At 39.9% G+C, this 25198-nt stretch overlaps 1 protein-coding gene across 5 annotated transcripts in view; it reads left to right on the top strand.

Moving 5' to 3' along the window:
* MCTP2 (multiple C2 and transmembrane domain containing 2) overlaps positions 1 to 25198 on the top strand; it is a 252157-nt gene that overhangs the window by 34693 nt on the left and 192266 nt on the right. The window contains exon 2 of one of the 5 annotated variants that reach the window (XM_061158617.1): positions 12914 to 13025. The exons of the other annotated variants lie outside the window; for them this stretch is intronic. The gene's annotated coding sequence lies outside the window, so the exon portion shown is untranslated. The remainder of the gene's footprint in view (positions 1 to 12913; positions 13026 to 25198) is intronic. 5 annotated transcript variants of the gene reach the window in all.

Below are 25198 nucleotides of genomic sequence, written 5' to 3'. Positions count from 1 at the left end.
TGTCCGGTATTTAAGACAGGAGTTGGTTTATAAGCCCTCAGAGGTAAGCTGTTAATCCACCCGGTTATCCATACCCAACTGGCCTTTTCATTTTTCTTAAGGATTTTATGATACGCCACCAATAAATACAACCCCCACTTCAAAATTTCCTTTTTAAGGAAAAGAATGAAGGTGAAAGGTACCAAAGTGTACAGAGGTGAAGCTGAAATGATGCTGGAACAAACTATTAGGTTAGGCGGGGAGAGAGGAACTCTGAATTTAGTCCTGAGTTTTGATCTGTTCCCAAAAAGAAAGGCCTGCTTCGCATTATCTTTTACATAAAAGCTGTTGTTCAGGAAGTGCGCGGCAGTTTCTGGAACTGAGTGGTTTCTTTCTTGATTATTCACAAGACTGCTTGGTATTCAGATGCCAGTCACACTGATTTGCAATACATTTGTGTGTACCCACGTCTGTCTCTCACCCTGGGGTCTTGGAGGCTGGGTGTTATCTCATTGATTTCAGATCTCCAGGTTTAGCCCAGAGACACTAACTCTGCTGCAGAGTCTGCTTGTGATGGTGTGATTGCCAAACACTTGTCTCTACAAGGGCTCTGTGTGTGTTCTTCCCCTGATTTTATCGTGGATCACAGGCATGCTACTCTAGTGCGGAGAAAGGCATTGGGTATTATATAGAGATAATGAAGGCGCAAAAGGAAGATAAAGGGACCAAGTCCAGGGTGGCTTGTTTATGGGGCCGCGTGGACTTTGGGGACACAGTGACTGGGGCCCTAATGCCATGTACTGCATGCTTTTGGTTCATGCCTCTTGAGTATTAAATATTTTAAAACACCTGCCCCCATGTATGCATTTGTTTACCTATAGACTGCATGTACATGGCTCTTATAGACTATGTGCTGTGCTTAATCACTCAGCCGTGTGTTCATGGGGATTCTCCAGGCAGGAATACTGGAGTGGGTTTCCATGCCCTCCTCCAGGGGATCTTCCCAATCCAGGGATCGAGCCCAGGTCTCCCGTATTGCAGGTGGCTTCACTGCTGTCTGAGGCACCAGGGAAGCCCAAGAATATTGGAGTGGGTAGCCTACCCCTTCTCCAGGGCATCTTTCTGACCTTGGAATCAAACTTGGATCTCCTGCATTGCAGACAGATTCCTTACCAGCTGAGCTACCAGGGAGGCCCTATATACATTATAATTAGCATTAAAAAGAGGTTGAAAAGGAAGGGTGACTGTTCTCAAAGTAGATTATGGAGATAATTACATAGCTATAAAAATTCACTAATATTATTTACTCAATTATGTGCTTAAAAATGGGTGAATTTTCTATTCTATTAATTAGGCCTTATAAAAAAGTCTAAAAAAGGAAAGATGAGATGGAGGTGAAATTTTCAGTATCTAAACATCTTAAAACCTATTATAAATATCAAGAATCCTTTTACTCTCACCTGAGTTATGGAGAACTAAATACTTATTACTAGGAGCAGTGTGGTTAAACATGGAATCTTTAATGATTTTAATCACTTAATTGTTTAATTGAAAAGAAAGCTCACTTTAGGAGTGTAATTACCACTCTCTATTACTTTTGCCTGTACTTAATTATCAGTGTTCTCTTTAGCCCATGGTTTCTTTGCAAGGATCTTTTTCAGGGAAACTTGATAACATTTTAAAATTTCTTTAGCCAGGTGTGTGACACACGTGCACACACACACACACACACCTACCTACCTTTCAGTTTGCAGCTCACACATCCTGAGGAAGTCTGTCATCTCTGTACCGTGAAATTTCCATTTTTCCCTGAGAGCAGCTCAGAGTCACTTGTGATTGGTTGATAACATGGATTAGGTGTGGGGACCACATTCTCTTCCCTTTCGTGGCTTTATTAGTGCCTTTCACTAGGGGAATTGCATGCAAATACTTTTTGGTTTGTTTTTGTTGTATTTTTATTATAATCTCTTATCTGTCCCCTCCTTCAGGACACACACCTCCTGAGTCCAGGGACTTCAGTTCATTGTGGCATTGCTAGCACTTTGACCCATTCCTAGCACAAATTCTTGGCTCAATAAATAATGTCAAGTGAGTGAATCAACCTGAATATTAAATTTTAGCAATAATTCTTCTCAATTTAAAAATAAAGGTGAATGTATGTAGAGGTTCTCTTCTTTAATTCCTGCCACATTGAGATGCAAGCACTCAGCTTCGGAGACCACTCACTGCTTGTGAGTGGGTGTACTGTGAGGAGCAGGGAGGAGGTGAAAGGCTGGGGCCATAAGAAATATGCTTCACTGAGAGATCAGACTCTTCTGGCATCTGGATCCGACCCATCTTACCAGTGGGCGACCCCATAGCTCAGCGGGTAAAGAATCTGCAGGCAATGCAGAAGACATAGGAGATGCATGTTCGATCCCTGGGTTACAAAGATCTACTGGGGAGGAAATGGCAGCCCACTCCAGTATTCTTGCCTGAATAATCCCCTGGACAGAGGAGCCTGGTGGGCTACAATCTTTAAAGATTCAGACACGATGGAGCGACTAAGCACGCAGGTACTTTTCCAGTATCGTGTTTCCCTGGTGGCTCACTGGTAAAGAAGCCGCCTGCAATGCAGGAGACCTGAGTTTGATCTCTTAGTTGGGAAGATCCCCTGGAGAAGGACACGGTGATGCACTCCAGTATTCTCGCCTCCTGGACAGAGAAGCCTGATGTGCTACAGTCCATGGGGTCACAAAGAGACACGACCGAGCGACTAATCAACAGCAACACAACAAATCCCTCTTTAGAACAACATGAGGCGTCCTTGAAATACAGTGCAAAGGGCTGTCGGTGGTGTTTGAGGGATTTGTGAGATTGAAAGGGTGACTCTGTGCTCTATGACTCTCCATATAGTAGCAGGACTGGCAGGGACCAGGAAGTACTAGGGTGAATTGCATCATTTCGGTTTGTTTTGAAGAACTGCCTTGTAACTTGGTTAAAATCCAGTTCGTTCAGTTTTTTTATGATCAGTTTTATTAAGGTGCAATATACATAGGCTAAAATTTACACTTTGGAGATAAATAGTTGTCTGAGTTTGAGAAACAGCCATGCAACCACCACCACAGATCATGATACAGACTTTTTATCACCCACCAAAGATCGCTTGTTCTCTTTTGTAGTTAATTGTCTTCCTTCCCCAGCGCACACTGATCTTATCTCTTCCATCCAGTTTTCCCTTTTCTAGAATGTCATAAAAGATGGTATCATACTGTATATAGCCTTTTGTGTTTCGCGTCTTTCACTTAACGTTTTTATGTCGATACCCATGTTGTTTTGTATATTAGAAGTTTATTCTTTTTTATTGCTGCATGCTGTGCCATTATATGGATGTACCCTATCTTTAAAAGCCATTTACTAGTTTTGGGAGAGTTGGGTTGTGTTAAGTTTTTGATGATTTTTGAATACAGCTTTCACAAACAGATATGTTTCAGTTGTATGGATATCTGTTTGAATTTTTTTTTGAGTGAATACCTGTAAGTGGTGTTGTTGGGCCATATGGTAGGTATATGTTTAAATGTATAGGAAACTGCCAAACTATTTTCCTGAGTGTTTGTACCGGTTTGCATTCCTGTCAGCAAACAGGAAAGTTCCAGTTGCTCAGCATCCCTGCCAGCACTTGTGTTGTCCGTTTTTTGCATTTACTTGTTTGGTTTTGGTCATTCTAGAAGATAGTTGGTTTACTCTTGAGTGTAAGAGTATGGGCGTGATCTTATGTTCATTTTTCTCTTTTTAATTCTTTAATTTGTTATCACTTCTCTTTTTCTTGAGGAAGTCTTCCATCTTGCTTTCCTCTTCACTGACTTGTATAGACTGTAGGATTAATACCTCATTAAATACCATTCCAGGTCTATTTCTGCACATTTGTAGTAGGTATAACAGCACTTTGCTCCTTGCTTTGCTCTTGGTATTAGATCATTGAACTTATGGGCAGGCCTTGGGCGACTCTGATAAGAACCAGTAGTCACTCAGGTAATGTTCTCTGCTGCTTGAGTTGTAGGGGATAAGAAAGAATAGAATCAGTCTTGAAAAAATTATTTTAAAAAGACTCTAACTTATAATCTTTTGGTGTATTTTTTGGACCTAAAAGAAGCCTATTTGCCAGATTGTCAGTTCTGAATTGTGTATCAATTGGCAGAACCCTGTTATTGACATTATTATTTAAGCTACTAGTATGAGTGCTTTTAAATTGCTTGTTAAATTGGCTACATTACTATGCGTTCTTCATTGAGTTTGCCACTTCTGAAGTGTCCATGGAAATGTCTCCTATTGAAGCAGTTAGGTTTGGTTGGGCTTGGCTTCAAATTCTGCCAATTTTCAAGCTCTCTCCAAATTCAGTTTAAGCGTAATTAATGTTTTAGGCAGATAATACTAATTTTTTCTTGTGACTTTGGTTATCTTGGATCATATCATTTCATTGGTTGTATTATAAAGATTTGAGCTTGGTTTCATGTTCTGCCAGTTTCAAGCTCTGATCAAATTCAGTTGGAAGCATAATTAATATCTTAGATCCTAATATGGATTTGTCCCTGTAACTTTGAGTGTCTTGGGTCAAATCTGTTTAGTGACTACCTTCTAAAGACTTATTGAAAACTGTTGTCTCAGTGTTAATCTTTGGTGTTTCTTACATAAATACTCTGATACAGATAAAGCAGCTTTTATAAGAATTGAATTTATCAGGCTCACATGATATGGTTATGCATTACTGTGTGTAATTTCCTAGCATTTTTGTGTGAGTTTTTACTCTAAGCACATTTTTATATATAAAGTTCTGAAGAAAATCTTCTCACCTGAGTGTCTTTCAAAGAGCCCATTGTATTCCCAAGTCCACAGGCACATTGTTATTATTCCAAGGACTTGAAGGCTCAGCTCTCAGTATTCTGAAGTTATGTTATGTTATTCCCTGTCCTAGACCATTGTGTTTCAACTCTGACATTTAGCAGAGTTGTTTCAGAGTTTTAAATGAGAGGAGAGGGTGTTCAAAACAAATGGTTTCAACAGAGAAAATAATTCTGTTTTAAAATGCTTCACTCATCCACCCATCTTTCTTACAAATTTTGTTCCAGTCGCCAGCTTTCTTTTTAGAGCAGGATAAACCAAGGGAGACAGAGCGAACTGGCAGAGTGGGCAGGCACTGTCCTGGTGATTCCAGCTGGTGGGAATGATGTGCCCATTGGGGGTTTTTGAACATATGTATGACGTTTTAGATTGTCACAAGAACAAGGGGACATTGCTGGCATTTGATGGTGAGGGCTGGCAATGATAACTGACATCCTCCAGTCCATAGAACAGCCCCATATGATGAATTGTCTTGCTCCAAATGCTAGTAATCCCCTCTTCCATCCTTGTTAAACAGTGCTGATCTGGATCAGCCTGGGTTCCAGTTTCCAGAACTGTGGACCTGAACAAGTTGCATTTTCCTCATCAACTTGGAGGAAAGTCAGAGTGAAAATGCATATTGTCTAAGATCACTGGGGCCTTCTCAGGTGGCGCAGTGGTAAAGAATCTACCTGTCAATACAGGAGACTCAAGAGATGCAGGTTCTATCCTTAGGTTGGGTAGATCCCCTGGAGGAGGAGAAGGAGGCTAAATGGCAACCCACTCCAGTATTCTTGCCTGGAAAATTCCATGGACAGGAGAGCCTGGTGGGCTATATAGTCCAGGGGGTCGCGAAAGAGTTGGACACCACTGAGTGACTGAGTGTGCCCACACACAAATGAGATCATTGTGAGCATCGCTGATGATGTAAGTGAAGCAGTGAACATGACACCAGATACATAGTAAAATCAGCAGAGCGTGGCTGGCTGGAGTGACTTTCCAACCAGCTGAGGGTAAAATCCAGGCAGGGACCTTCGGGAACTTGCCTGACCCGACCTGCTCCTCTTGGAACTCATCTCCTGCGGTTCTCTCTCCTGCCTCTCCCGCCACACGAGGGACTCCTTGTGGTTTCTCCGTCTCCCTGAGAGATCTGCCCGCCTCTGGACCTCCTGCACTTGTTCCTCCTTCTGAGGGCAGGCACCCTCTCCCCTATCCACTGGGCACTCCTCCCCAACTCCCTTCCTTTCCTCCTCTGCCCGCTTGATCTGAGGGAGGCTTTCCTGCTTTGCAGAAATGGCAGCCTGGCTCTCAACAGCCACCTCTTCCCCTCAGCTCTTGTTCTTTCCCTTACCATGTCTCAGTATATTAAATATTTTGGGGCTTATTGTTAGTCTTTTTCAAGTGGAACGTACGTTTCATGAAAGCAGGGACTCTGTTTTGTTCACTGATGAATGCCCAATGACTGTAATATCCCCTAGTACATAGATGCCAATAAACGTTTACTGAATGAATGAATTATTAAAGATAGCAAAGAAAAGAAATTATAATTGGTTTGTATACATATGCTGTGTATAAGAGAGAGAGAGAGAGACTGTGTGTGTGTAATAAAGTTATACTTTCTAATAGTTTCTAATCCAGATGGTGAAATTAATCAATTATGGAAATCTCTCCATCTAAACAGTTTTGAGAAATAGTGTAAGAGGTAAGAGACACCAGGTTGTCTTAAGAATCAGATTTCTCTACTCTCTACTCATTCAACTCTGTGATTCTTCCTTCACTTTTAATTGAGGAAAGCATGATACTTTTATTTTTGATAAGAGACTGCTCTAAGGATATAATGATGTGATTTTTCTTTGACTCTATGTTTTGCAATTGGTTGCAGATCTCTAGAGGTCATCAATATTATTACACATAGCACCTTAGAATGATTTGAGTTTTCTTATCAGCTTGGAGGAGGTGTAATTGTTCTTTGGCTAGATGATAGATATTTACTGCTTCTGTTTATATAGGCATAGACTTGGGAAATGCTTTTAAGGGTTGCGTTATTTTAAAAAACCTATTGGCTGGATGTTTTTGGACCAGGGGAATGATAAGCTGTGTGAGATGCCTATTTAAAAGAGAGTATTCACAAGTGAAATTTCCTTCTTGCAGTTGATTGGTTCAACTATTTCTCTGATAGGTGTGGTTTTATATTCTGAAAAATATGTGTTGATTTGGTGACTTATGGATAAGCACAGATTGTTAAACGGGCTCTGTTCCAAGCAAGAAATGACACATGAAGATATGTATAAGGTTTCCTTGGTTTTAAATTATTGTGTCTTTAGGCTAACCTTTTAATCGTATTTTGTGTCCTAAAATAGCTTCTGCAATATGCACTTTACCCAGGTGGGATAATATTTTTACTGGCAATTAAACCTCTCTCATACTATCCCTCTGCTACTGAAGTCCTAAATATACTTCAGGTATTCTATTTCTACAGATAATTTCTAGACAAGGCAATCTTTACATGTAATAATGCTAGACAGGACATTTGAGGTTTGGCAGTTGTTTTCAAATGTAGGTACTGGTTAAGACGTCTGTGTGTGTGGTTTACCATGGGACCATTAAGCTCAGTTGTGTGGAAACATGAATTACATTCTCTCACACCTAGTGTGTGGGCTTTCCTGGTGGCTCAGAAGGTGAAAGAATCCACCTGCAGTGCAGGAGAGCGGGATTCGATCCGGGTCCAAAAGATCCCACGGAGAAGGGCATGGCAACCCACTCCAGTATTCTTGCCTGGAGAATTCCATGGATAGAGGAGCCTGCTGGGCTACAGTTCATAGGGTCGCAAAGAGCCAGACACGGTTGAGTGACTCACACACACATACCTCGTGTGTATTAAGACTCAGGAATTTCCTTCAAATCTGGACATTTGTGTGAATGGCCCCGGTACTCACTCTTTAATTGGATGGACTCAATTCTGACATCCCGTCTTCCTCATCCCCTTTATCAAGTCCTGTCAACTCAGCATCATTACTGTTTCTCAGTACCTGTCCTCTTTTCTCTACTAAAAGAACAAGAAGACAGGAGGATCAGAAGACAGATCTAAACAACAGGGACACAAATTCAACCAATTGGCATATATAGAACCCAGAACTGCAGAGCTGACTGTGACTGGGCAATAAAGAATGCTTTCATTCCTCTTTCAATGAAGAGGAGTGAAAACATCAGGATTTTCTTTCTGATTTAACCATTAGGAATTAAGATAGAAGTCGATGTAAAGATGACTAGACAGTCCCCTTGTTTATAGTTTTATGTATTTACTGGCTGTGCCGGCTCTTCAGTGCTGCGCAGGCTTTTCACTTGTTGCAGAGGAGGAGGGCTCTCTCTGGTTGGGGTGTGTGGGCTTCTCCCTGCGGAGGCTTCTCTTGTTGTGGAGCGTGGGCTCTAGGGCTCGGGGGCTTCAGTCGTTGAGGCACTGGGTTCAGTAGCTGCAGCTCCCAGGCTCTAGGGCGCGGGCTCCGTAGTTGTGGAGCACGGGCTTAGCTGCTTTGCAGCACGTGGGATCTTCCTGGATCAGGGATTGAACCCAGGTCTCCTGCAAGCAGATTCTTTACCACTGAGCCATCAAGGAGGTCCCCACTTTTTTTTTTTTCAAGAAATTAAGCACTGTTCCTCTAGGAAAGGGACTTCCCTGGTGGTTCAGTGGTAAAGAACCCACCTGCCAATGCAGGAGACTTGAAAGACACAAGTTTGATCACTGGGCTGGGAAGATATCCTGGAATAGGGCGTGGCAACCCTCTCCAGTATTCTTGCCTGGAGAAACCCACGGACAGAGGAGCCTGGCAGGCTGCAGTCCATAGGGTCGCAGAGTCAGATACGACTGAAGTGACTTTGCATACACTCATGAACCTCTAGGAAAACCTCTGTATCATAGAAGAACTCAAGATAGAAATTAGGAAGTATTTTGAATTAAATGGTAATGATTTTGACATAATGACTTGACATAATACTTGTGGGATGCAGCTAGTCTGAAAATCAGTATCTAGTTTTCCATGTCAAGAATCTAAATGAAAAACAGAAACTTAAACCCAGAGGATATAGGAAGAAGGAAAAAGTAACATATGGAACAGAAATCAAAAGATAAATCAGCAAAGGAAAAGTTAATTTTAGAAATATTAAAAACTAATAAACCCCTTAAGACTAATCAAGAAAATAAGAAATAAAGCATATTACTAGTATACTATTCCATATTGAATTGGAAACTCTGAGCAGTGAAGGAAGAGAAAATATTTATTTTAGAAAAGATGAATGCATAAATGAATTGTGGTATATCCACACTATGGAATATTATTCAGCAACAAAATAACAAATTATTATATTATTCAGCAACAAAATAAAGGAGCTATCTATCAAGCCACAAAAAGGCATGGAGGAAATTTAAATGCATATTGCCAAGTGAAAGTAGTCAGTCTGAGAAGGCTATGTAAAGTGTATTTCCAACTATATGACATTCTGGAAAAGGCAAAACTATGGACAGTGAAAAGATTAATGATTGCTAGGTTTGAGGATGGGGGAATGGGTAGGTGATTTTTAAAACACTGAGACAGTTCTGTATGAGGCTATAGTGGTAGACACATGACCTTATACCTCTGTCCAAGCTAATAGACTATACAATACAGAAGTAAATACTAAGGTAAATTATAGACCTTAGTTAATAATAAATGTATCAATAATAGTTCATCAATTGTAACCATATTAGTGTAGATCTTAATAACTAGGGATGTTGTATATAGGGAGGAAGAGGAGATATGAGATTACTCTATACTTTTCAATTACTCTGTATACCTAAAATTGCTCTAAAAATTTAAATCTATTACCAAAAAAGAGATATATAGTAAGTTACCATATTCATAGCTAGAAAGAGAACAACATGAAGCTGTTCTCAGATTAATTTGTAAAGCAGTTCACAGTCAAAATCTCCACTGCTTTTATTTGGAGGTGGGGGTATTGGACATTTGAATTCTGAAATTTACATGGAGGTACAAAGAAAAAAAGAAATTAATCTGAAGGACCACAGCAAGGTGGGGGACTTACATTATTGGATATCAAGACTTGCTGCAAATCTATGTAGGAATTAATTATTATGAGATACTGGCACAGGTATAGATAGAGAGAGATCTTAGGAATGGAAATTATATACCTGATAGAGGTGAAGGTCATTGGGAGTTAGGGTAGCCCTTATCAATAAAAAGTGCTTTGAAGTTTGATTACCCATATGGATAAAAAATAAAATATCATACCCACCTCAATCCACAAGTAAACAATTCAGGATAAAGTTTGTGAAAGGCAAAACTTAAGAACTTTTCCAAGAAGATATATGAGAATATATGTGTGACCTTGGGGGGGGGGGTGGTTTAAACCATATGCCTGAGATAAATGCCACACACAAGCACACAATATGCAAAGAAAAATACTTATAAATTTAGCTCACTAAATTTTTTATACATGTGAATCTTGATACCTTAATAGAAAGCTTTCTTTTTTAAGGTTAGATACTGGGTGAAGAGATTTGCAACAAAAATACAAAGAAAGCATTATTGTTAGATTGTTTAAAGTACCTTTTCAAATAAATAAGAAAAAAACTCTGAAGCTATCATGCTAAGAGAATAACCGATCAATCCCCTTTCACAATTTCAGGTAGGCACATGTTAGAAAAATCTTTCAATGGTAGGTGCAGGCAAAGATGTTGCACAGTAGGAAATTATTGGCTTATTTTAGATACATTAATTAATATACCTACTTTGAAGACCAATTTGGCAATACCTCATGAGTCAAGTGTAGGATCTAGATTACCTGCAAACCAGTAACTCAACTCTGAGATGTGGTGTTTCTCAATGGGACCTTACTGGTAATTTGGGCAGGGCAAGCCTCTCTTCTGGGGTGTCATTCATATCTCTGAGTCACACCCACTGTGTGTGAGTTATGTCTCCTACTATGGCCATTCAAGCATCCAAACATTCTTCAGACGTTTCTGATCACTTCTAATGGGGCTTCCCTGGTTCAGATGGTAAAGAATCTGCCTACAGTGCAAGAGACCCAGGTTGGATCCCTGAGTTGAGATCCCCTGGAGAAGGAAATGGCAACCCACTCCAGTATTCTTGCCTGGAGAATTGCATGGACAGAGGAGCCTGGCAGGCTGCAGTCCATGGGAGCACAAAGAGTATGAAGTGGCTGAGTGACTAGCACTTTCACTTTCTAACGGAGGAGTCCACGGCTGATTGAAAACCCTGAGAAAAATTGACTTACGCATTAGAAGATATGTCTAAGAATCTTCTTTAAAGCTTTGCGTAACTCTGTAGTTGTAAAATATGGTAAGCATCTTAAGTATCCATCAACAGGAAAATTGTGGAATCTTCTGAAAATGGAAATAGGATATGACCATTAAAATGTCTCTAATAAAATGACATTTATCATTGTGGATAAAGTTCTTGAAAGAAATGTTGACTTAAAAGCGTGGTTCAGGGACATACTGCCCAAAATGAGGAGTATAGTCAATATTTGTAATATCTGTAAGTGGAAAGTAACCTTTTAAAACTGTATAAAATATTTTAAAAATTGAGAAAAAGGATAGAGGAAGATTATCATTTCCCTTAGGTACCTCTGAATTGTTAGACATGATAAAATAAATATGCATTACTGTTAAAAATATAAAAGTTTGGGGTAATATGCAATTTATATAAAGCTTGCAATAAAGTTTATAATTATGAAAAGTAGTACTATATTCAGAGAAGGCAATGGCAACCCACTCCAGTACTCTTGCCTGGAGAATCTGGCAGTCCATGGGGTCGTGAAGAGTTGGACACAACGAGCGACTTCACTTTCACTTTTCACTTTCATACATTGGAGAAGGAAATGGCAACCCACTCCAGTGTTCTTGTCTGGAGAGTCCCAGGGATGGCGGAGCATGGTGGGCTGCCGTTTATGGGGTCACACAGAGTCAGATACGACTGAAGCGACTTAGCAGCAGCAGCAGTATTATGTTACATATCCCTGAATGACCTCTAACAAAATAACTGTATTATGATAAATATAATTTTAGAATAGTGGTTCCATCTGGCAGGACACGATGGGAAAGCCATCAGAAAGAACCATACAGTAAGTATCATTGCAGTTAAGTTTTTATTTTACCCGTACCTTGGCGTTATATAATTCTCTATACATATTCATAAGGTTAATTTTTTTTTTTTAGAAAGTTACAAAAGAAAACACAGTGTGAAACAAACAAACAAAAAAACCAACAAGAAGAGGAGATGTAGGAATACATAACCAGGGCTGAGAATGTCTGAGTGTTGCTATGAGGTCCAGAGATCTGAAAATGATTATGAACTGAAGTATGTATATAGACAGCGTCAGGGTGAAATCAACAAATCAATAAACAGACCAATTAATGAAGGAAACTCTTTAGATCAAGGAAAATCAGGAAAGATCTAGAAGACCTTAGGGTAGGAGATATACTGTTAAAACCCACTTAGTTAGTGTTTATTTAATGTTTGCCAAGCACTTTGATGGTGTGGTCTCACTGGATCCTGACACAGAATTTGGCAATAAAACCAGAGACACAGACGTAGAGAGCAGACACGTGGGGGTGGGGGAAGGAAAGTATGGGATGGATCGGGAGGTTGGGATTGACATAGATGTGCTCTCATGTGTGAATTAGCTAGCTAGTGGGAACCAGCTGGGTAGCACAGGAAGCTCAGTCTGGGGCTCCGTGACGACTTAGGGGCGTGGGATGGTGGCGGGGAGCACGGCTCCGGAGGGAGGAGATGTGTGTGTACACAGCCTGGAGAGTCTCACGGACAGAGGAGCCTGGCGGGCTGCAGTCCACAGGATCGCTCAGAGCCGGACACGACTGAAACAACTTGACTGGCACGCACGCAGAGCTGATTGACTTCATCATACAACAGGAGCTAACTCAATATTGTAAAGCAATTACTCTCCAATTAAAACAACAAACGAGATGTCACGTGAGGAAGGACTGGTATTGACATGGTGCTCAGCTCCTTCTTAACTTGTTCAGTTGATTTCCTTTCTCTAGGTGCAGTTAAAGGGAAAACAGTGCTGAAGAAATCTGCATTTGTGAAATCTGAGGGTCCGTGTTCACGCTGACTATAGCACACTAGAAGGCTACCAGAAATGATGAGTGCCTGGTAATCACTGCCTTCTCTCCCTTCTCTCTCCCATTTCTCGTGGGATAAAGGGGAAACTCCCACACTGCAGAATATTATTCAGGCCACCTACCCTGCCAGAACTCCAGACATTGATACTATGATAGAAGACAGATGGTAGAAACCCTTGGGAAGGGTAAAGGTCCGCATGGTCTCTGTGTTCCCTGATAACACTGAGGTTTTCTTTTCAGGATGTCCAGCACCAGGCTGGCCCAGCTTTTACTGCCAAAGCACCACCTGCCCCCTCAAGTTGAGTTAGGCCTCCTTAGCTGTTAGGTCTCTGCTTCCTCTTGAATGCTTCTGAATGGGCAGATGCTGCTCATAGTTCAGCCTAGCCCATAGAATGAAAGTGAAATGTGAAAATGTTAATTGCATCTGACTTTGCACCTCCTTGGGCTGTAGCCCAGCAAGTGCCTCTGTCCATGGAAGTCTCTGGACGGGGATACTGGACTGTGTTGCCATTCCCTTCTCCAGGAGATCTTCCAGACCCAGGGATTGAATCTGGGTCTCCTGCATTGGCAGACACGTTCTTTGCCTTCTGAGTGACCAGGGAAACCCATAGCATTCCGCTGATTTAATTGACCATTTCTCATCTTGTTTCCTACCCTCCCTGCAGACCCATCCATTTGTTGTTTTTTAAGTTGAGCTGACTCTTTTCATGCTTCTACTTTTAAAATTTTTAATGCTTTGAGATTTCATTTTTCCTTTCTTTTTGGTTTCTGTCTCTCTTTCAAGAAAAATCTGCTTTCTTTTCTTTCAGTTACTCTTGCTAAAAGTGTATCAGAGTAATTTAGATGGTCTGCATTTCTTCCCATATCTGTTCATTTTGACTACTTACATTAAAGCATTGATATTCTTAATAACATTCCTATGTCAGGAATTCCTAAGACCACCCTCAGGTCAGATGGCTCTCAGAAGGACTCAGCATTTTGTCTTACTCATAGCTATGATTTCCTAAGGGGAAGGATGCACAGCAAAATCAATGAAGAGAAAAATGCATAGAAGAAAAATGCATACAGATTCCCCCGTAATCACTTAGGGGACAGGCTTGATTCCTCCAACAAGAAGATGTGATGGCACCTGAGAAATGTTGTCTACCAGGGAAACTCATTAGAGAAATTTTTTTCTGGCTACCCAGAATTTAGAAGGTAGTACACGGATCTCCGGATGTAAGGAGCGCTGAAGAAATAGACTAATTGGACCAAAATTTGAGGCTGTGTCCCAGCCAACATTTTATCTTGCAAACAGGAGCATCTCTGGCTCTGCTGTCCCTGGAATGGCCTCCAGGGTGTCAGTCCCTGTTGTCTAAAGCATCTTCATCCTTAGACACTCTGCTGGTACTTAACTCTCCACTTCACCACAGCTGCTGTTAGAGAGATTTTTGAAGTAGATTTGTGTTGGGAACTTGTCACATAGGCACCCTCTGCCTAGCATATATTACTTGTCCAGACTTTTAGATGGAAAGCCAGTGTTCAGCATAAGACAAATGGTTTGCATCCATGGTTTAGGGACAGTGAGATACTCTTGTCACTTAGGATGGTGGGAAACCTTGGCATCCAAGTTCCTAGATGCCACCCTAGGAATAGCCTTGCACATAGGTCTTTTAAAAGATAGCAATCTCAGACCTGCTTTTCTGTGCAATTTCTTTATTCTTTTGGAGTGGAGTGTTAACCCAGGACTCATTTAAAGATCATGTATACCTTTTGGTCTTCTGGGCATTACAGGGCAAGCTAGTAACTGTGGATCTGCTGTCAGAGATGGAATTAAAGTGAAAGTACAGGCATCTGATCCTTCAGATAACCTAGCCCCTTCCTCTCCTTTCCTCTAGTCTTCTCCACGCACAGACTATGAACTAGGAGTGACTGATAAAAAGGTAAGAAATTCTGAGATTTATTTTTGTCTGTAGATGAGATTCTTAAGAGAGCAATAGTGTTGGCAGGGTATGTCATTAACCAGAGGAGATAGAACCTACTTCTCTGGTTTTTTTTTCTTGCCCAGAACATATGTAATGGGACTGAAAATGCATCTAGTCCTTTTGGTTGATCTCAATTGTAGAGAGCTTTCTGTCTCCTTGATATTGTTGTTTGTGTTTAGTTGCTAAGCTGTGTCTGAGTTAGCATGGATTATAGCTTCCAGGCTCCTCCATCCATGGGATTTCTGAGACAAGAATACTGGAGTGGGTTGCCACTTCCTCCTCCAGAGAATCTTCCTGACCCAGGAGTCAAACCCACATCTCTTGCATCTCCTGCACTGGCAGGTGGGGTCTTTACTGCTGAGCCGCCAGGGAAGCCTGTCTGCATGATATATATATTTTTTAATAGAAGTCTGGTATGTGGAATGATCTCCTGTCCCTCAATTGGCTTACAAATTTAGTAACAAGTTAGATGATAGGTTGGGAAGCTATATTTTAGAAGAAAAAAGCCAATTGACTGTAAAAGCAGAGAAATCATTTGTTCTTTATATGAAACTGATTTGGAGACCTTTCCATTAAGGATAATCTCTTTTAGATAAATAAGGTAGGGGTTATTTCTGCTACAAGTATAATTAAATATACTGAGGGGTACAAACTGTAGCTCTGTTCAATCAGAATGCTGAATAATCCTTCATTTGCCTTTATCTTTCACTATTAGGTAAGCGTACATCATCAGATTTTCACCTATATTGAATTTAGTTTATATTCCCCACCCCCCCCCCCCCCCCCATTTTAAGAGAATCTATTGGGTTGCCCAGAAAGTTTGTTCAGGTTTTTCTGTAACATCTTATGGAACAAATTTTCTGGCCAGCCTATAAATAGGAAATTTTCTTTCCACTGGTAAGAAAAAAGATACTGTGGTTACCTAAAAAGATACCTCAGTAATATTGGTAACACATTCTGACTTGTAATGACTGCTTCCTGCCCTGTCATTGGGATTGATATTTGTATTGTGAGAAGAAACCCCTTTCATCACATTCACACTGGAGGAGAGCGTTGAGAATCAGTCTGAGTCAGTGTCACTGAAGAGCTCTAATGCGCATGATGGTAACGTGCTGTCCTCGTTCCCAGAGTGGCTTTCCTTTCTTGTCTTTCTCACTCAGTGAGGTTGTGGTCCAGGTTCAATCAGAAACTTTTGAGCTGACATTTAGAAGGTTTGCTCTTTTTCCATTTGGCCAGCCAGCTCGGGAGGATGTCTGGGTTAAAACCATGATAAATGAAACTTCCATTAGGCTTCTTGGCTTGGGGCTTGTTTCCTGTAAAAACTTTGTCCTGACTTTAGTGGTTTGATGAAGCAGAATACTTATTTGCGTTCAATAAATGAAAACTGAAGTTTAGCAGGTCCGGTAGCCTAGGTGTCTTGTTTTGCGAAGAGATTCTGCTTCTAGTGCTGACGGTTTGCAGAGCCTGGGTTATGTTTCAACTTGTGGCCCATTGGGTGTTTGTGGAAATAGCATATGAACTTTTCTTGTTGTAGAAAATGGAACAGATGTTTGTTTCTAAATATCCTTTGAGATGAAGAAAACTCAGTATATTTTATATACCATATCTATTTTATATAATATATTTATATCTGATACTATATTTATATCTAATATCTATATATATAAGATATATTTTAAATATATATGTATTAGATATTTATATCTGATATATATATTTTATATCTAATACTCAGATAGCTAGATTTACCTCACCACCATTTTCTTCAAACATTAGATTTACTTTAATAAGTTTCCTTTATTCTGAACAATACATTATGACTTCGTGGGATGACGTTTTTATTTTTTATTTTTTTGGGGATGACGTTTTTAGGCATCAAAGAGACCACAGGCCAACATGTATTATAAGCTTTATGTACACTTTTAATATTTACTTTTTTTTCCTGGGAACATAGCTTTTGTGTTTATGTGTTTGAGGTTCTGCACACCAGGCATTGGGCGTTTGGGGAAATTGGTAAAAATGCTTTTGCAAAACTTACTAAAATAATTCTGGTTCCAGATGAAATTGAATAAAACCACTCCAACCTTTTTTCCCCAAGGAATACAAACATGAATCTGGATGAAGTGCCAGGTGAAGCCAGTTGAGGTCTCTGAAAAGTAAATATTAGCATGTCGACTATTAGCATGTTGCTGTTTAGTCTCTAAGTCGTGTCTGACTCTTTGGCAGCCCCGTGGACTGTAGCCCACAGTCTCCATCTGTCTGTGGTATTTCCCTGCCAAGAAGACTGGAGTGGGTTGCCATTTCCTTCTCCAAGGGATCTTCCTGACCCAGGATCGAACCTGTGTCTCCAGCACTGACAGGCAGATTCTTTACTACTCAGTCACCAGGGAAGCGCAGGGAAGAATATTAGTATGAAACACCACTAAACTAGAGGTGGGCTTACAATTTTTCTCTCTGCTTATCCCCCCAGCTTGAAATCAATGCACTCCAAAATCTAGCCAAGTCAGTGTTGCAACAGAAGTCCAGGAGACCCTGCTAGTTCTGACTCAAGGAGTAGGAAAGAGAAGCCTTAAAGCTTCAAGAAAAGGGAGAAATCTCTGATCTTTTTCTGTCTCCTTTTCCCCAGTTTTGTCATGCCCCAGCTCCCTGACAATCTTGTGGCAGAGGCAGCAGCAAAAAGAACAGCTGGCAGTGGGAAACTGCAGGAGCCAGGGCAATAAGTTAAAGGGATCATCCTCTCAGTAAAGGCATAGTCATGAAAGGCAGGGCTGAAGCATGGCTTGCTTCTCCAGCCCCCAGTCCTCCTACGAGGATAGAAGCGGGTTGCTGCTGACTGAAGCGGTGACAGGGGGAGTTCCAGGGTACTAGAAGCTGTCAGAGGAGGCGAGTGAGAAGGAGCTTGGGATTGATCCCAGAAATCTATTTGTGAACTCACAGACTTACTACAGTCTGCATACGAATGGATCTGATCCTTCTTACTCAAATACCAAGGGCTTTGAGGGTGGAATTAACAAATAGAAATTCACTCAGGTCCCAGACTTATCTCTACATGGGGCACACCCAGTGAAAATTTGAATGGCTTTGCTTAGCTTTTGAAAATGGAACTGACATGGGAACTACAGCCCATAGAAGGTGGGTTGTAAGTAATCAGTTCAGTTCAGTCTCTCAGTCGTGTCCGACTCTTTGCGACCTCATGAATCGCAGCATGCCAGGCCTCCCTGTCCATCACCAACTCCTGGAGTTTACTCAAACTCATGTCCACCGAGTCGGTGATGCCGTCCAGCCATCTCATCCTCTGTCGTCCCCTTTTCCTTCTGCCCTCAATCCCTCCCAGCATCAAGGTCTTTTCCAATGAGTCAACTCTTCGCATGAGGCGGCCAAAGTATTGGAGTTTCAGCTTCAACATCACTCCTTCCAATGAACACCCAGGACTGATCTCCTTTAGGATGGACTGGTTGGATCTCCTTGCAGTCCAAGGGACTCTCAAGAGTCTTCTCCAATACCACAGTTCAAAAGCATCAATTTTTTGGCGCTCAGCTTTCTTCACAGTCCAACTCTCACATCCATACATGACCACTGTAAAAACTATAGCCTTGACCACATGAACCTTTGTTGGCAAAGTAATGTCTCTGCTTTTTAATATACTATCTAGGTTGGTCATAACTTTCCTTCCAAGGAGTAAGCGTCTTTTAATTTCATGGCTGCAGTCACCATCTGCAGTGATTTTGGAGCCCCCCAAAATAAAGTCTGACACTGTTTCCACTGTTTTCCCATCTATTTGCCATGAAGTGATGGGACCAGATGCCATGATCTTCGTTTTCTGAATGTTGAGCTTTAAGCCAACTTTTTCACTCTGCTCTTTCACTTTCATCAAGAGGCTTTTTAGTTTCTCTTCCCTTTCTGCCATAAGGGTGGTGTCATCTGCATATCTGAGATCATTGATATTTCTCCTGGCAATCTTGATTCCAGCTTGTACTTCTTCCAGCCCAAATAGCCAGAAGCTAACCAAATCAGGTGCTTGGTAATAAAATAATATCAACATTCACCATATGTTTAAAGAAGGCACAGGATTTTGTAAGAACATTCAAGATGTTCAGGATATAATTCATATTGACATATGAAGTAGAACAGAAATCTCAAGTCACATGGGAACAGACAGCAGAAGACAATGAAAAGATGACTTTATGGAAACGATTATAAAAGTGCTGTCCTGAAATAAAAGTTAGACTAGGAAGTATTGGTAAAGAAGTAGGCAATGTAAAGTAAAAGCAAATGGAAAATTTATAATTAAAAAAATAGCCTCTCCACTTTGTGCCCCCCCCCCAAAAAAAAACCCAAAGCTTAACAAAACAGCAACCTCACTATATGGATTCAGTAACAAAATCAGAACAATAGAAGAAAGAATTGGGAAACTTGAAAATAAATCGGTAGAAATTGTGAATATGGGAGAGGCAAAATATTGTAGAGACCCTGGAACTAATGAAGGATAGCAAAAAGGCATAATGTTTGCATGATCAGAGGCTCAGAATGAAAGAACAGTGTGTGGCTAAAAAAATATTCCAAGAAATAATGGCTGAAAACTTTCCAAGTTTGGCAAAAGAAATAAATTATACTATAAATTCCAGAAGCTAAGCTAATCCCAAAGAAGATAAATTCAAAAAATATACACCGAGTCACATCATAACTGCTGCAAACTTAATGACAAAGACAGAATCTTGAAAGCAGAGAAAAGTGACCTTATCTATAGGAAAACAGTGATTGAAATGACTGAATTTCTCATCAGAAATCATGGAGAGCAGAAGGAAATGTCACATTATGTTTAAAGTGCTGAAATAAAAGTGCAGAATCCAGTATCCAGTGAAAATACCCTTGAAAATGAAATGGAGACATTCTCAGATGAAGGAAAACCAAGACAACAGACCTTCTAAGAAATAACTAGTTAAGGAAATTCCTTGGAAAAATGGGAAATAATACCAGAAGGAAATTTAGAATATCAAGAACGGAGGAGGTGGTAAATATAACAGATTTATTTTCTTGAATTAAGAAAAACTGGTTCATCATTGATATCCCAAGTAAAACATTGTCTTATGGGAATTTTCAGTGTATTTTGATGTATATATAAAAGAGTCTATAAAAAGGAGATGATGAGGAAACCTATATGGTGGTGTGGAAGGCAGAATAATCTACTTCCTGTCCCCCACAAATGTCCACATTCTATTACCAAAATTCTGTGGCTGTGATATAATAAATGGCAAAAAGAACTTTGTAGATGCGATTATGACTGTAAATCTTGAGACGTACTGTCCTGATGGAGCCAGTTATATCATGAGTCCTTAAAAATGGAAGAGGAAGGTGGAAGAGAGGATCAGAGAGATGTAGTATTGAGAATGACTTTCCTTACTGCTGGTGGCTTTAAAAGTGGAGAAGAGGGCCCAGGCATGTGGGCAGCCTCCACAGTTGCAAAAGGCCCTCCATGGTCAGCCAGCAAGAAAATGAGAACTTTTTGGTCTGGAATGACGGAGAAACAGATTCCTCTCTGGTTAGAGCTTCCAAGGAATTATGCAGTCTTGTCAACACCTTGGTTTAATTTGATGAAATATGTATTGGACTTCTGGCCTCCAGAATTGAAGAATAATGAATTTATCTTAATAAGCCACTAAGATTGTAGTTTTTTATAGTAGCAGTAGGGAACAAATGCATGTGGTTTGGTTTTTCTATTCCGGTTGGAGTGCTGAACTATTGATTCCAAGTAAAGGGTAAAAGGTTAACTCTGCATGTTGTAATCCCTAGCTAGATCAGCCACTAAAAGTTTACACAAAAATATAGTAAAAAATAATGATAATTTGAGTTAAAATGGAACACTGAATAAACCTAACCAATGTAAGAAAGGGGAACTAGAACAAATAGTAGAGGAAACAAACAGGAAACAAAATGCTCGACCTAACATATTATTACATATTATTGTTACATAACATACTATTACATTAGATATTAATGGTCTAAAAAGTGGAAATTGCTCAGTCATGTCTGACTCTTTGTGACCCCATGGACTATACAGTCCCTGGAATTCTCCAGGCCAGAATACTGGGGTGGGTAGCCGTTCCCTTCTTCAGGGGTCTTCCCAACATGGGGATCAAACCTTGACCAGCTGAGCCAGCAGGGAAGCCCTTAATGGTCTAAACAAACCAACTAAAGGATAGAGATTGTCAGATTGTATTTCAACAGCAAGAAGACAACTGTTTTAGTTGTAACATGTTTGCAGATAACAACAGGCCTTCAAAATACAGAAGCAAAAAATGATATAGCTGACAGGAGAAATAGACAAATTCGCCTTTATAGTTGAAAAACAAACACCCCTCTTTAAGTAGCATAAGGATTAGAGTATAAAAGAACTAAACCATCAACCAGCTAGAGTAACAGACACCTATATAACACCCTGGGCTTCCCTGTTGGCGCTGGTTAAAGAGTTCGCCTGCCGGTGCAAGAGATGTAGGTTTGATCCCTGGGTCTGGAAGATCCCCTGGAGGAGGATATGGCAACCCACTCCAGTATTCTTGCCTGGGAAATTCCATGGACAGAGGAGCCATGAACAGGGCTACAGTTCATGGGGTCACAAAAGAGTCAGACACAACTTAGCAACTAAACGAAATAACACTCCATTAAAGACAAATTGACTAAAATATTTTCAGATGAACGTGGAAACAAGCATTTTGAACCTGTGTGCAAGTTAACCTGTAAGATGTGAATTAAATAATGTATTTGTGTTCTCTTAATGTGATTATGTTTATAGTAGCATTTTTAAAAGCAGCAAAGAATTGTAAAATATTTTTAAAATTTAAAGCTGAATGACCCAACATTATATAATAGAAATAATGTTAATTATAAAGCTGGATAACATTGTATTAAAAATTTACTCTTTGTGAAGGAATTTTCTAATTGCTTTATATGGGCTAATTCATTTAGTTCTCACAAGAGCCCTATGAGGTAGTTACGGTTAAATTTATGTATAAAATGTAAATAAAACCAGTACAATATTGTAAAGCAGTTATCTTCCAATGTAAATCCATGGCTGATTCATATCAATGTATGACAAAACCCACTGAAATGTTGTGAAGTAATTAGCCTCCAACTAATAAAAAAAAAAAAAAAAAAGATAAAAAAAATAAAAAAATAAAAAAGAAAAAAAAAGAAAAATAAATTTTTAAAAAGCTAAAGAAAATAGAAATGATAATGAGACACACAACTCTTAAGTGACTTAAGATATCAAAATATGACATTATCATTAGTAAGAATGAAAACATAGCTTTTCCTGAGTGCACTTTCTCTGCATCAGATACTCAGATACTGGGACTTTATTTTGTTTTTAAGCTAGGTGATATATTCCCTAGTGAATAGGTGGAAACACTGAGATTTAGTCTGACAGTATACCTGAGTAGAACATAAAAAATTAAAATTCCAACTTGTGGAGTCTGTGTCTAGAATCCAAGGTCTTCATCTCTGCATCGCCTATTGAATGTACCACGTTCACCCTTGGGCTGATGGTCGGCAGTCCAGAGCTGGGGACTGTCACCTACTCCTGATCTTCAGCAGTGACTTCCCAGTGACTAAATATCCTGGGCTGGGTACAAATGCATGGAGTCCTTGGTTTTGGAAAATGCTTTTTATCATAGCTCTTAGCCTTTTTTGTCATTAAACAAATGTGACAAGCTGAGTATAGGCCAGCTTAGACTGACTTGACCACACTGTACTTTTTCATATTGGAAAGATTTATCACGAGGCACTTGACACATTGAATGAGGGTTATGGCACCAAATTTGATTTTAATCTGATTTCCTAATGAGTCCAACCTATTGTATCTTAAATTATCCCCTTTCCTGCATAGCATTCAGCAGAATGTATTATATTTGTTTGTGAAGCTTTCCTGTCACTCACACCTGTTTGTGGGAAACATTTTCTCTCTTTCATTCTCCGGCTGAAGCTCTAAAGGTTGCTTTTCTTAGGATTTCCCTTGTAGAAGCTTTCGTAGTTCTTCTGGTCTGGTGCATCGGACTAAGGCAGACCTCTCACTTTTATAAATGTTTTTATCTTTACTCTTATTTTAATATAAATTTTGAGATACTAGATGGAATCCTAGTTGATATGAGCTTGTATTTGTCCTTCAAAATGCACACTTAACTCTAGAAAGGAAGATGATAAAATTAAAGCAGGATTGGCAAACTATAGTCTGTTGCCTGTTTTTATAAATGAAGTTTTACTGGGACCACAGGTACGCTTATATTTTGGTATCATACGTGTCTCCTCTGGTGTCACAATAGGATTGAGTAGTTTGAACTGTCTCACTCTCAGTCTACAATATTTACTAACTGGCCTTGTTCAGAAATTGTTTGCTGACTCTGGGTTTAGAGACGTAGAAACTCATTCCCTTGAACATAATGGTTAAAAGATACTGTTATTTTTCTAGTAAATGTCTTTTGCTCTACTTTCTCTTGAGAGGAAATAAGAAAGAAGTTTTCTTTTGTAATGTTTTGTTTTAATTCTTGTTTCTTCCCAAGATTTATTAAGGTATAATTGACAAATAAAAATTGTATGTATTTAAGATATATGGTGGTCAATTTAATATACATATTTATTACAAAATGAGTACCACATCAAGTTAATATCTCCCATCACTTCTTGTACTTACCATTTTGTGTGCATGTATGTGTGTGTGTGTGTGTAGGGATATAGAAACCTAAAGATCTATGCTCTTAGCAAATTTCAAGAATACATGGTGATTATAAATGTAAAAAAGACAAAGAGATGAGTGTTGTTGAGGGTGTGGAAAATTGGAAACTCTTACATACTCTTGATGGAGATATACATTGTTATGTGTGCTAAGTCACTTTAGCTGTGTTTGACTCTTTGTTTTCCTATGGACTATAACCCACCAGGCTCCTCTGTCCATGGGATTCTCCAGGCAAGAATACTGGAGTGGGTTGCCTTACCGTCCTCCCCGGATCTTCCCCACCCAAGGATTGAACCCCCGTCTCCTGCATTGACAGGCGGGTTCTTTACCACTAGTGCCACCTGGTATGCCCACTCTTTAAGACCCACAGTTTAAACATAAACACATACATATAATCTATAAAAAATATTAACTATGTTGCACATGTGAAACTGAAAAGGAGTCTCCTTAAAGCCAAGATCCCTTATTGAATTTATGATTAATCTCTCTATCCAAAAACTTGATTCATTTCTTTCTCCCGTTTAACTTCAATCCTGTGCTAACAGAACACTAACCAACCACAGTCAGATGCCTAAAGTCACTGCTCTTGATAACATCTTTGCGAGTGTGCTAAGTCATTTCAGTTGTGTCTGACTGTCTGCAACTCTACCAACCATAGCCCGCCAGGCTCCTCCATCCATGGGGTTCTCCAGGCAAGCATATTATCGTGGATTCCATTTCCTCCTCCAGGGGATCTTCCTGATCTGGGGATAGAACCTGCATCTCATCAACTGTACATTGGTATAGTTATTATAGAAATCAGTATGGAGGTTCCTTATAAAAACTGAAAACTAGAATCAAGCCAGCTATCCCATTTCTGGGTATATATTCAAAGAAAATGAAATCAGTTTCTCCAAGAGAACTCTGCATCCCTTGTTCTCTGCAACATTATTCACAGTAGCCAGGATATGAAAAAAAAAGTGACAATTGAAGGATGAATGGATAAGAAAATGTGGTATACATGCATATACAATAGGATAGTTATTGAGTCATAAAAAGAAGGAAATGCTGCCATTTGCAGCAAGATAGATGAATCTGGAGTGAAATAAGCCAGACTCAGAAAGCAGTCCTTTTATGAAAACACTTTTTGTGTGTGTCAACCTTATAATTTCATTCATATATTGCTGTAACTTTTCTGTAACTACTCCAATTAAAGAGATCACTAAGATTCAGTTCCTTAAAAATGTTTTTCCTGATATTTGTGAAGTGAAGTGAAGTTGCTCAGCCATGCCCAACTCTTTGAGACCCCATGGACTGTAGCCCACCAGGCTCCTCTGCCCATGGGATTCTCCAGACAAGAATACTGGAGTGGGTTGCCATGCCCTCCTCCAGGGAATCTTCCCAACCCAGGGATCGAACCTGGGTCTCCCGCATTACAAGCAGATGCTTTACCCTCTGAGGCACCAGGATAGATGTTACCAATTATTTTTTTGTAGATGTTACTGATTAGATGTTTTGGTCTTGATCAGTTAGTGG

Source organism: Dama dama, chromosome 13 (assembly GCF_033118175.1).
Source record: "Dama dama isolate Ldn47 chromosome 13, ASM3311817v1, whole genome shotgun sequence".
Lineage (NCBI taxonomy): Eukaryota > Metazoa > Chordata > Mammalia > Artiodactyla > Cervidae > Dama > Dama dama.
The sequence above is the reverse complement of the archived record's forward strand: the minus strand, read 5'-3'. Positions and strand labels throughout refer to the sequence as shown.